This window comes from Malaclemys terrapin, chromosome 2, assembly GCF_027887155.1.
Source record: "Malaclemys terrapin pileata isolate rMalTer1 chromosome 2, rMalTer1.hap1, whole genome shotgun sequence".
NCBI classification, from domain to species: Eukaryota; Metazoa; Chordata; order Testudines; family Emydidae; genus Malaclemys; species Malaclemys terrapin.
The window spans coordinates 70,016,448-70,029,519 of record NC_071506.1 but is presented as its reverse complement, the minus strand read 5'-3'; the positions used below and the strand labels follow the sequence as shown (position 1 = coordinate 70,029,519).

Below are 13,072 nucleotides of genomic sequence, written 5' to 3'. Positions count from 1 at the left end.
TCCTTGGCTCCAGGATCTGAGGTGATTTAACCCCATGCCAGACCCAATTAATGCTTGGTAGTTAAAGGGCGGGTCAGCCTCCTCATCCTCTAATATTAACTTTAATTCAGTTGTAGGCTGCAGCTTTAAATCCTAATCAAAGTTACAGTCAATATTTTACCTGATAGCAACAGAAAATTGGAAACCTTTGTTATACATTTGTATCATGCAGATACCCTGGAATACACAGTGACAGTCAAATGCTACTTTCCTTTTACCATTGTCTCAGCTAAGTTACACAGATCCTCCTCTCACAATGGAATCAGTGGCAGTAAAGCACTCAGTCACTGCCATCTATTATGTATATTTTGTTTTTCTACAATGAGTTTTAAGGTTTTTATTTTATTCTGTTTTTAACAGTGCAAAAGTACTGAAAAAAGCAGAAATGATGAAGGATTCCTTCCTCAGCCTGTCAATAATTTGCAGTCTCCTTCTATGGCTGTTTGTTGGTTACCTAGGAAACGGATGTGGATGGAATTTGATTGGCTGTCTTAACAGAGTGACTGTGAGAGCTATAAGCAAAGTTTTAGGTTGTAGATGTGTGAGTGCAACAGACAGCAAATGTACATTCTTGAGAATGACATAAATCATATTTCAAGGATGGTGATGGGTGGGACCAATTGGTAACACCTAGTGCACAAAAGGAGAGGGCTCTCTCTTAGGGACACATGATGAGACTGATCACATGGCAGTTGAATGGACACTGGCTCTGGGCTAGAGATTGATTTTATTGGTGAAATCAACCAAAGATGTTGAAGGTAAATGCAAACAATGCAAGGGATGCCAATGATGGAAGGCAAAAACTCAGAGAGCAGCTAGCCAGACTAATACAACGGACAAAGAGAAATAATACTATTAATAGAACAGCATTTGCTGGAACACCAATAGTTGGAGACCAGTTTAAATAGTGTTAAGATGATAGGCCCGACTATGTGACTTAAAGAATCACAAAGACTCAAGGAGCATTTGTACATTTTGTAGCTCCATAGAACTAGAGTGCCCTGCCTGGGCTGCTATCAAGAGGAAGAGAGACAGAGCGATGATATTACTATGATGTTTCTTCATAGATACAAGATATAAGTTGGTGTCTTCACAGGAGTGAATTGGAACACTCAAGTCTCCACTGAAGGTCAAAATTCAGGGATTTGTGTGGCATTTCTAATTCCATGCAGTTATTTACTGAATGTGAAAACACTCGGCTTTCCTTACTATACTCAAAGATACATCATAGAAAGTGGGCCACTGTATATTTCTCTGACTATAATTGACATGGCTCCTCCATAGACGTTCATATTTATTTAGCAGACATTACTGTTATTTTAAGGGGGAAAAGGTGATACAATTTCTGGCAGAGAATACTAATTTTGTGGGGCAGCATGCATTGCCCAGTCTGAACTGTGAAGCCTGAGTCCCTACCGGGTTTACTTCCTTGGGAGATAGAAAGAGGCACCCAATCAAGGGGATGGGATGGGATGGGATGGGATGGGCTAGTAGACTGGGTATGATTTGTCCGAGACCATGGGTAGGTATTCAGGGCAGCTAACCTCTCCTGCCACCACAGCTACACTTCTCCTATTTTTCATGTGCTAGCTCAATCAGACCTAGTGTGGGTATGTGTTTTAGAGCTGGAATTTACACTTCTAGATCTAGAGTAGACATACCCTAAGAGGTGCAGCACAGCCCAAGAGAAGAGGAAGCTAAGGTGCCTTTGTACCCTCCCAATCCAGGGTTGTTCCGTGTCCCCTGTGTAACGACAGATCTGGGGACCTTTATAGGTTACACAACCTGGCCCCCGCTGCCTGTGTGCTGCCGAGCTGCCCACAATCCTTGTAGCCTTGTATCCTGATGCCTCAAAACAAAACACAAGGAAGGAGGATGCAAGTCCCTCCTACAACCCTGCCACAACACATCCACTATGCCAGGGCTTGCAAGGGGATCCTCAGAAGACAGCCTTACAGCTGTCTACCACAGTGCTTGTACTTGGAGAATCTTTCCTTGGCCAGACATAGGGCTCATATTAGACACTGACTAGGCTAAAGGAGATGAAACAGATGTGAAGCTTTCACCCACTATGTTTATCATCATGGTGATCATCATGGTGATAATCATGCTCCCTTTGAAATTAAAGGCAAAATCTCAAGTAACGTGAATGGGCACAAGTTAGTTAAATATTTGTGAGGAAATAAAAGTATGAATGGGCTAACTTAACTGAAGGAGAAAGCTGGTTCTAGTTGCTGTGTGGAGAGATTTTTGCAAAATTGAGCATTTGTATACATTTATTTTACAGCAATAAAAATACTGAGAATAACATTCAGATATAGAAGTTATTTCTAACTAGGGCAATGGTATATGGAGATAGTGTGTGCCCAGTAAAAATTACATTATTTTACAAACAATTCTAGTCAATCACATGTTGGATAATATTCTGAGGTCTTCTTGCAGTGGGAAAGCACATTCAAGAAAACTGAAACATAAAGATAAACAATTGGATCATTAACTCAATTAAGACTCATTTAGGCACAAAGAAGGACACTTGAATACTGTTTTTCACTCTAGAGTACTATTTTTGTGCGATAACAAGAACCGCCTGATGTTCAGTCATGGATGAGTTGTGACTTTATGCAAGTGTTAAAATAATCTGTTCAGCTAGCAGGGAATCCAATGTGGGATATTACTTCTGAGAAAATGGGTTAGTTCCATTGATTTGTGATTGGCTGACAAGATACTGAACACAATTTGCCCTGGCTGCTAAGTTGTGGTCAGCATCATGCTATCTAAATCAATTGTTCACAATTGTGTTCAAATATCACAACATTCTGTAATGCAGATAAGGCCTTAGTAACTCAGAAACCAGTCTATAAACATTCAGATCCTTATTCCTATTAGAGATACAGGGCCAGATTCTTGATTCAGCAAAGAGGATCTGGTCAGCAAAGAATCCCTCCAGTGAAGGCTAACTCCCTCACAGTGTAAAGCTGGCAGAGCCAGTTCCTCCCACTCCCAACACGAGGATCACATTAGGAGAGGGACGGAGAAAGCAAGGAAAAGGCATGATGGAGGTCTGCTTTGCTACAGAGATTCTCCAGTGGCTGAAGGTCCTTTAGAGACTGTGTTCCAGTGACATAAGTAGGAGCAGCTTGTAAGCTGCTGTAACTCAAGTTGGAGCTGGAAAGTATGATTCTTTGATGGTTCCTTCCTCTACCCTATACTGAATGGAACACGGACACAGGGGGAGCTCACCATTTTGTTTTTCATGAACGAGACAGACCTTCCATCAGGTTTCTTAAGTACATATTTGAAAAGAATTTAAATCAATAAACCATATCAAGGAAAGTCAGGCGTCTTTTGTCAGAATTGGGGAACCGATATATTCTTTTGAAAGGCTTGGTAGACAAGTCCCATTTGGAGGACATTTTGCACTTGGGGCAGCCTGGGACTGCAAATCAGTGGAATTACTCCTCCTTTATACAGGCGTAACTGAGATCAAACTCTATCCCGATTTATACAAAATAAATAGATAAATATTATCTGCATAACAGAGATATCAGACTGGTGGTATTTCTGCTCTCCCATTTGCCTCTCTCCTTCCTCTTTGGACACCATAGTGATGGGTGTGGTATGAATGTCTTAGTAAATCACTGACCAGATAAGAGTGATTATTAGATACATTTGCCATTACTTGGTCATTGAGCCAAAATCAGGCTGAAGTAGGTGGGGGTAGCTCTCAGGGGAGTCTTTGAGCCATACCGAGCAGTGACTTAAATGATGGACCATAAATGGGATGGGTGTAAGTGCTCAACTAATATATAGAAAGTTGCACTGATTTGACTTTCAATAGGTTTGAATGTTATTGAATGTAACTTACCAATTGACAGGATGGAAAGTATGGAATGAGGGAAATTGTATCAGGAAACTTTAACTAGTGTCTCATCATCATCTGAACTCCTGCCATCAGATGCAGACCTGGCATAAATGGGACACCCACTTATGCTAGGTCTGAAAAATCCCAGCATACTAAATCAGAAGATAATTTTTTTTTACTAACACCTGTTTGACCAAGTTACATCATTTTATTACTTACACAGCCATTATACTAATGCTGAATTTGACCTGCTGAATTTCTCTGGACCTTTAGCACTAATTCTTTCCCACCACTTACTTTCAAAAACTTCATTTTCCTAAGTCACTGTTCTTTCTGGTACCATATCATTTGATACATTTAATTTACCCCCTTGATTTAGCAATATGTTGTTATGGATTATTTTCTTCTCTTACTTTTTTTGACTAATCACTGAAATTAATCCATGGACATCAAAGAAGAAAGGGCTACTAAAGCCGAGGAGCAGGGAAGGGGATCAAGGAGTAACTGAAAAATCGGAGGGAACATCACTGAAGGATGGTAGTGTGGCAAAGCTTCACATAGTGCCAGCATTAGAGTGGAGTTGTTCGGGGGTACAATACAGATTGGTGAAGGTTGACAAAAGGGTTAGAAGAAACCCTTGGTGGATTAGAAGAAACAGCTGAAAAGACCAGAGTCCTGATTCTGTTCTCCCATGCCAATACATAATTCGATTCACTTTGATAGAGTTACTCCTGATTTATTCTAGAGAATCAGGTCCCATGAAAGTACTGGAGAAACAAACGAACATCATGTTCAGGTTGGGTGGATGAATCAGGAAGAACAGAAGAGCAATTGAAGACAGTGTGAGGAGCAGAATCTAGGAGGACCATGGTACAACCATGAGAATGGAATGAGTGGGGTGAGAGTGCTCCCTCAGCCACCAGGTGTGCCGCACTGCCTGGTCCATTTGTGTGGTATCTCATTCACAAAATACACACCGTCTGTTTCTTTTCCCTGTGTGTGCCGTTAATTTTTAGGTTCCAAGCACTGCAGAACACAGAATAGGCATGTGTCAGAAGGAGCCTGCCACCCCACCATAGCAGACTGATTCCCACTAAGCTTGCAGTCTTCTGTTTAACACTACTACCTAAGTGATCAAGGTGCTATAGCTAGCACCCTGTCAGATCTTGGAACAATGATAGGTTAGGCGTGGGAAACATGAGGAACTGGGAAAGCCAAAAGAGCATCAGAATGTTGGCGTATAGTGGAGGAGGGTGGAATTTCTGTGAATTGTCTACTGTAAAATCTCCCCCTCCTCTTTTAAATGACAAAGATATCTTTCTGGTCAATGGACTTGAGTGTAAAGGGGGCTGGAATCAGATCCAGTAAAAATAAGAGCCAGATATTGAGCTCAGTGGAGTGATGATGATTTAGCCCAGCTGAGGATCTGGCTATATATATATATATATTTGATTATGCATTTATATACAACAATAGAGTGGATCACATCTTGGAAGGTGCTGAGTATCTGCAACTCCCATTGACTTCAGTGGTATTGACAGATGCTCAGGAGCAGTCAACACTTGGTCCAGTAATATAATAATAATAATCCAACAATAACAACATTTATGTTTCCCAATTTCTACCATCTCACACAAGGAAATAAATGTATTTTTCCCCATTCTGTCTTCAACAGATGCATCTACTTGGCTCACAGATTATATTTGTGAAAGGGTATGAAAGCAGGGTGTTTGCTTCTGTGGGTTACTATAGAATATTTTGGAGTTGAAGGGACCCATACAGATAGAAAGGGTTACCGCTGAACAAGGCCAATTTTCTTCCCATAGTGAGAAGTCATAGGAAGAGTTCAATTTAGGGCTGCATGAGGGAAGGACGAGTACACAGACTGAACAGAGATGAAAGGAGTGCACAGAAAAGATGGGGAGGAAGATAAAAGGGAAATAAGGACTTATGGATACTAATATAGAGGAAAATAAGCTCAATAACATGGGGGTTATTAAAGTTACTATATATATACAAATGAAAGGTTTAGCAAAGAAGAAAATAAGAGCGCTCAAGGGATATACATAACGATATAGAGAAAAATATATCATAACTAAAGTCTGGCTAGAATGTGATATTAAAGGATATAGTTTATTTAAAAAAGACAAGCAGGAAAAGTAAATGAGGTGGTATAGCCTTATTGGTGAAAGAGGATTTATTAGCCCCCATAAGAGGAGATTGGGGAGAAATGGGTAATGGCGTTGAGTCATTATGCATTGAAGTTGGCAATGTTTCAGACAGTAAACTAATGTTATAGGCCACTTGACCAAAAGGAACAACTGGACTGTGAAATGACTGAGCAAATAAAAAGAAGCACGTAAAAAGATCAGAGTGATAATAAGTCAGCAATAATTGAGGAAAAGGCATGCTGTCATAATGAAATCGACACATGCCTCAAGCTGATTGTGAAGCATGAGGCTAAAGGCCAAGTACCTTCAGACCCCGATATGTACACATATTTTAGCTAGACCATAGGCTCAGAAGTACATTAGTGTGCTTCTATAATGGCTTTTTCATTTTTCTTTAAATACCATGCTTGTGTAATGTAATATGACTTAAACAGAGGACTCTCCACCATGAAGGAGATCATTAATAACAACGGGACAGAACAAAATGATTTTTGTCACTACTTTTTCTTTTCTTATTCATTTCAACTGTTTGTAAAGCATGATGCACTATTGGTATTACAATCATATAAGAACATAAGAATGGCCATACAGAGTCAGACCAAAGGCCTATCTAGCCCAGTCTCCTGTCTTCCGACAGTGGCCAATGCCAGGTGCCCCAGAGGGAATGAACAGAACAGGTAATCATCAAGTGATCCGTTTCCTGTCACCCATTCCCAGCTTCTGACAAACAGCGGCTAGGGAATATAGTAGCCTAAAGAAAGAGAAAGCGCTGATGAAAATATTACTGGAACCCAAGCTACACTGTTCTACAATGCAACTCTGCAGTCCTTGTAAACAAAAAGGGGAGTTTTGTATCCATGAAGGCTGCAGATTTGGGCCCTTAGCAAATAGACAGTTTAAATTCAACAAAGGTCAGTTTGGGGAACATTATTTTTTTGTTGACTGGAGCCAAAAAAAATCTTCAACACAGTAGTACAAACGGAATCAAGGAAAAAGGACTAATGACCAAATCCTAAAGTCCTAATCCAGTTTTCAGCCAGTCCCTTACTCAGGGGAGCTTCAGTGGAACAACTGACTTCATTGGGAGCCTGAGCAAGAATTTGGCTAAAGCTTTTAGAGAACAAAACAGTCAAGAACATCCACATGATTCTGGGGTTCCCTATACATGCTAAACCACACAACCTGGCTCTGCAGCAGGGTGTGAGGTTAGCCTGCTACATATAGTGAATGCTTAAAAAAAGTTACCTTAGAAAAAATATGTTGAGTAGATCATGTTTGTTGGAGATCTTGTGAAAATCCAAACCTTCCTCTTTTGTGCACTCCAGAAGCAGTGGGAATTTAAGCTGTCCACTTGCCAAGGATCCAAACCTGTTCCATTCTGGTTTTGTCTAAAACCCTTGTCATAGCTATGCTGGTCCTGTGGGTTACTACAGCTTTAAAAAGCTGGAATAATATTTAAAGAGTTAAAAATATCTCCTTGGAATGTTGAAAGAGTCACTGTCATATATTTTTTTTCCTTTACTTGACATCTGCAGGTTATCTAGGGTCCTCTCCAACCTGCTCTTCCCTGGCTGAATGCAACCCCTAACGTCAGCCAAGGTCAGCAATTTAACTGGTGATTTGCCTCTATTTCACAATCAACATAGAACAGGCAGAAGTCATTGGCTGACATGAAAAGCTCTGGGTGGCTTGCAGTCATCCATAGAGAAAAGACCAGCCATAAAAGTAAATGACCATGTTGGGCTATAAAATTCTGGGAGTCTGTCATTCAGTTGGAGACATTAGGATGTTTGGGACTCCCTAAGAATATTCAGGGTTAGTATGAAAATACTTATTGTATGATGCAGAAAACTGAAGTTGTGATGGAGAAGACAGTAACTTGTTAGCAATATAAAATCTTAGAGGAGAAGGTGCAGAATAAAATTAATAATGCAAAAGTTTTTATTTACAGTGGATGGACAACATAGAGATGTGCTCTCATGTGGCACCAACTGCAAATAGTCTATATCTACCCATTAGAACATGGCTTCTTGGGTGTAAATGACATGAATTTGGCCCTTAAGATAAGACTACAGTTACAGAAACAGAGAAATTGAGAATAATTAAAGGTTTTTAATTAAATTGAGCATTTGAAGAGAAAAGACAAAAACCAAAAAGATATGATGTTGGTGCTGGGAAAGAAGCCTTAAAGATGACTGGCTAGAAATAAGTATAGTAGACATAAAAAAATCATCTAGGAAAAAGGAGGCTCATAATGTGTTTATCAGTTATTGAACATATTAATTACTGACAAAGGAAGTTACTACATTACATAGCTAAAAACATTTAAAAATAAAAATGGAGATAATGTATCAAATAAAACAAAATGGAATAGGGAGATAAAACATAAAATAAACTCTTTATACACTGTAAATAAACCCAATACATAAAGATAGGCAATACTAAAGGTAGCAAAGAATAAGCATGGAAAGTTAGGGACAAATGAGCCTGAATTCATTTTGCATTTTAGTATTTACAAGACTTAGTCAAACTATTCATTTTAAATATTATGATTTGCAAATGCAGCCATACAGATGCTTAAATATAGGATCAGATGCAGATCCTTATTTCTGCTAATTCATTAAGTGATTTGTTGCTATCCACTAGACAGTAAAGGCAAACAATTGTCAACCTATGAATTGTTTGCAAAATATTCAGTTCATTATTTGTTGTTTGTAGTCTGTATTTGGTCATCAAAATCATGTGATATTATTTCTGCTCCAAAAGATTGGATGACAAACTTTTAACAAGGGAGGAGAATGAATAACAAATAAGGAACTCACATACATGCATATACATTCAAGGTATTGCTCACATACATTCATGAATATCCTTGTTTGCATGTCATTTTAGGTATTTGTATGAAGAACAGCCATTCTTTGAATTTGTGTGTGAACAAAAACTCATTGATACGAGTATTTGAAAATGGAAAATTTGGGGCACAATCAAACAGTTAATTTAAACAAATATCCTTGTTTTGGTAATAGTAGTAATTTTGCAATATTAAAAAAAAGTGTAAGGTAACATCTCAGAGATGGGATATATTTTCCTAGATTAGGGAAGTAGTGAGAGGGGACTATGAGATGGGTAAAAATGTTAGGTCCAGCAATGCACCAAAGCAAAAAAAATCAGACAGAATTATGAAAAGTTGCCAAAGCTGTAAGTCCAGCCTTTTGATGGCTAATTAAGGGGAGACTGGAAGATGGAGAAAGAAACAAGGGAGGATCTTAGACATCACAGACCTGTAAACTGGGCTGCAGTTATGTTTTATATTTATAACTTGTTTTATTAGTGGTAATGAGAACGGTTGACATACAGGACGTAATAATAAGGATAGGTGAATTTCATCATTAATATTTTATTAGTGCTGTGAACAGCATACATTTGCCTCATTCTAAACTACACTGCACACTGATAATTCGGCTTTTTGTACTTTGGTATCAAATATCGGTGAAAACAGAAACAGATTTTTTTAATGTTAATTTTAGTGAGAAAGTCCTCATTGATTGTTAGGAAAAAGTTCTGGTTTAGCAATTTACCCCAAATTCTTGAAGAACATCATAACATTGGCAGAAGGGGCTCAAACAATGGACAAAATTTATATGGGTTTCAGGAAAGTGTGAAAAAATATTGTATCAGAAAGCATGGGATAGCAAGAAGAGGATGGTCATTTTAATGGCTCTTTAACCTTCTAATTTCTAATAGGCTCAGGATTGGGGAGACAGGATGAAAAAAATCTTTCCCTGAGTAGAGCATGAACAGTACACAAGCATTACTTGTCTCTTTGTCCTCAAAGGCAAACAAAAGTTTAAGACATTGGGTGTGGTGGCTCTAGGCTTAGAGCTCTTTAATGCAAGATTGGATGTCAATAAAACCAACATCATTCATAACTTTGTCTCAGATGAAATTCATGAATTTAACTACATCACTGAAAGCTGGTTGAATGACAATGGGGCTCTACTCTGGCAGAACTTGACCCCGCCAGTTACGCAGAACATCATGATCCTAAAGAAATCTCAGGAAGAGAGGTGGCAATGTTTTCTACATCCAACCCTCAATTGCAGGAAGGACCTGTTGTCATGGACAGAATCATCTGAGAGCATGCTCCCAATATGCAATTTCCTGAGGCAAAGTAAATGTAGATATCCTTGCAGCGTATATACCACTGTGCAACCTAACTGGCTTCTCTCAGAATTTACGGAGGTGCTATCAAGCGAGGTAGTAGATTCACCATGGCTCTTCATTTTGGGAAATACATTAAAGATTATTAGGTGCTCAAATACTACACTATAAGTATGATAGACAGACAGATTTCAGTGTCCACATGGTTCATGCCCCAAACATGACAAACGTGGACTTTTTACAGGTAGTCTCCACATCTACACATCTTTACCTCCAAAATACAAGGGGATACGATCTTGACCTCCTCTTCAGTTTGGCAGTTATAACTGGGAGCATAAGAAATACTGTATTACAGTTATATCATTGACTTCTTCAAGCAAAGATAGGAGCTTTCCCATCTGCCTAGAGGCAGAATAATTTTGCCCGTCTGCTTTTGGAAACTATCAAATTCCATAGGTTTCTAGAACTCCAAGCTAGAAACTAGTGATCAGCCATAGGTCAAAACCATCAATAAACCAGTAGGACACTATAACCCATCTTCTGTCCACAGCTGTTTAGATGATGGCCCCTAAACATCTCCTCCCCAACATCATTATACTTCACTTATGTCCTGTAGCATATAAAATGGGAAGGAATAAGTTTTGAACTACACAGATGAAGAAATAAATCTGAATTGGACTGATGAATTAGTATAATCAAATGCTACTGAAGGAGAATATTAAATTCCTTTTAGCATTTATCCCTATTTCTGCAAAGGCTGAGCAAATAGAATTGGTCTGGATAGTAGGGTGTCTAATGAACCCAGAGCGTCTTCACATAGTTTCAGACTTACAGTTATGCTACTTTGCAGAAAAGCTCAACTGACTCCAACACTACCTCACTCTCAGGGAGCAGAATTGGAGCCAAAGGGGGAAACCATACTACTTTCCCTAACTGAGTTTAGGCCAGTAATACAAGTTGTGGTTCTAAGGGTGCTGGGGAAAGCCTGAATCAGCAGATGCAAAAGGCATCCTTGCTCCTCTTGGCTAATCAAAACCAGTAAGGAATTGACAAAGTCTGCGTAAAATAGGGTACCTACCAGGAATTCAGAGCATGAAACAGCCCCGTGCAAACAAGAAACCATAACTTGGTGCAATCAGCCTCAACAACTACTGCCCCACCTCTAATCTGTTGGGTTTTTTTTTTTTGAGTAAGATCACCAAGAAGGTAGTGGTTAACCAACTGAAGCCACATCTCAACACTTATTTTTTCACCTCATTACACCCCTTGTCTGAGCTGGTCTGCAAGGCTACTTCCCTCTTCTTATGCAAATCCTTCCTAGAGACCGGCTTCTCCCATGAAGCCTATGAAAAGTGAGTCACCAGCAATTACAATTATCTATTTTTATATATAACGAGAACAAACATGTCTGCTTCATCATACACTAAAATTTTCTGAGTAGCTATGTCATCTACCACTATAAATCTCTGCCCTTCGTTTCTCCACATTTTCTAGACTATTGTTTTGTTATCACCTTCAATCCAACAATGTCTGAAATTTGATTGTAAGTTTAATGGGGCAGGGATCATGTCTTCTCATCTGTACTGTGAGGCACCCAACATGTTACTGAGCACTGTAAAATAATAATAATAGTTTAGACTCCTTTCAGTATGACTTCAGAATGCAGTTTGGCATGGATACAGCATTAATGATGCTGATGAACTATATCTTGAGGGCTCTGGGCAAGGACCAGACTTTCATGCTAGTGCTGCAAGACACATTGGGCTCCTTCAGCATTTCTAATTATGATGTTGGTCTACTCGCTTAATTCCTTCCTATCAGAGAGATAGCACAGGGTGTGATGGGCTGTTGTTCCTTCTCACCAAGTGAATATCCATGTTGAATTCCATGGAGCTCTGTCCTATCATTTCTCTCTTGCCACTAATATGTTGATGATATCCAGCTCTGTCTGTCTCTCACTCAAAGTGGACAGATCAGCCTTTCTGTTGTTCTAGAGTGTGAAGGAATAAGGGTTCTGCACAACCAAAAAGAAACCTGCTCAGGAGGTGATCTGGTGGGAAGTGAAAGTACTTGTAGAAGTAGCAGAAACTGTGACTTCATACACCATTGAGGAAATCTGCGCTCCATTTGTCCAGGTAGTTTGAAATCTTGGGATCCTAGTGGACACTTCACTAATCACAGATATTTAGACAACAGCAGCAGCCCAGAATGTTTGCTTTCACCTTCAGCTAGCCAGGAGATTGCACCCCTTTCATTTAGATATGGACCTAGCCAAAATGATTCATGATTTTGTTATTTCAAACCTGGATCAGTCCAATTTGCTTTCCCTTGATCTGACCCAGATGTCAGTCCCTAAAATACAGATGGTTCAGTATACCATCTATCCCATCTGTCAAGTGGAGCAGACTAATGAGAATATATCACACTAATACTCCCAAGTCTACTATAGCTTTCAGTCCAATACCGAACACAATTCATGATCCTGGTCCTTCTAAGTTCTCTAGGTTCAAATTATCTTAAAGTCAGCCTCTTCTTTCTTTCCATTTCAACACAGCAGCTGGTTTCAACAGGAATGCTATGACTGAGAGATATCAGGTTCAAACATGAATTGGTTTCTTCTCCTGAAGGATTATTGGGGTCTTTTTAATTTAGGAAATTATGCTTAGATACAACAGTATCTAACATCTGCGGTATCTGAATAATGATGGGAGCCTTAGAAATGTGAAATACTAATAAAATAATAGTAAAGATGATGCATGAGGAAATCAGTTCAAAACAACTTAGACAGTTTTAGAATTTGGGGTACGTAGGTGGATTGCAGAGTTCATTGTAAAGAAGT

The 13,072-nt window shown here is 39.2% G+C and overlaps 1 protein-coding gene across 2 annotated transcripts in view; it reads right to left on the bottom strand.

Moving 5' to 3' along the window:
* Positions 1-13,072, bottom strand: part of ST18 (ST18 C2H2C-type zinc finger transcription factor) — an 85,324-nt gene that overhangs the window by 58,954 nt on the left and 13,298 nt on the right. The window lies entirely within an intron of this gene.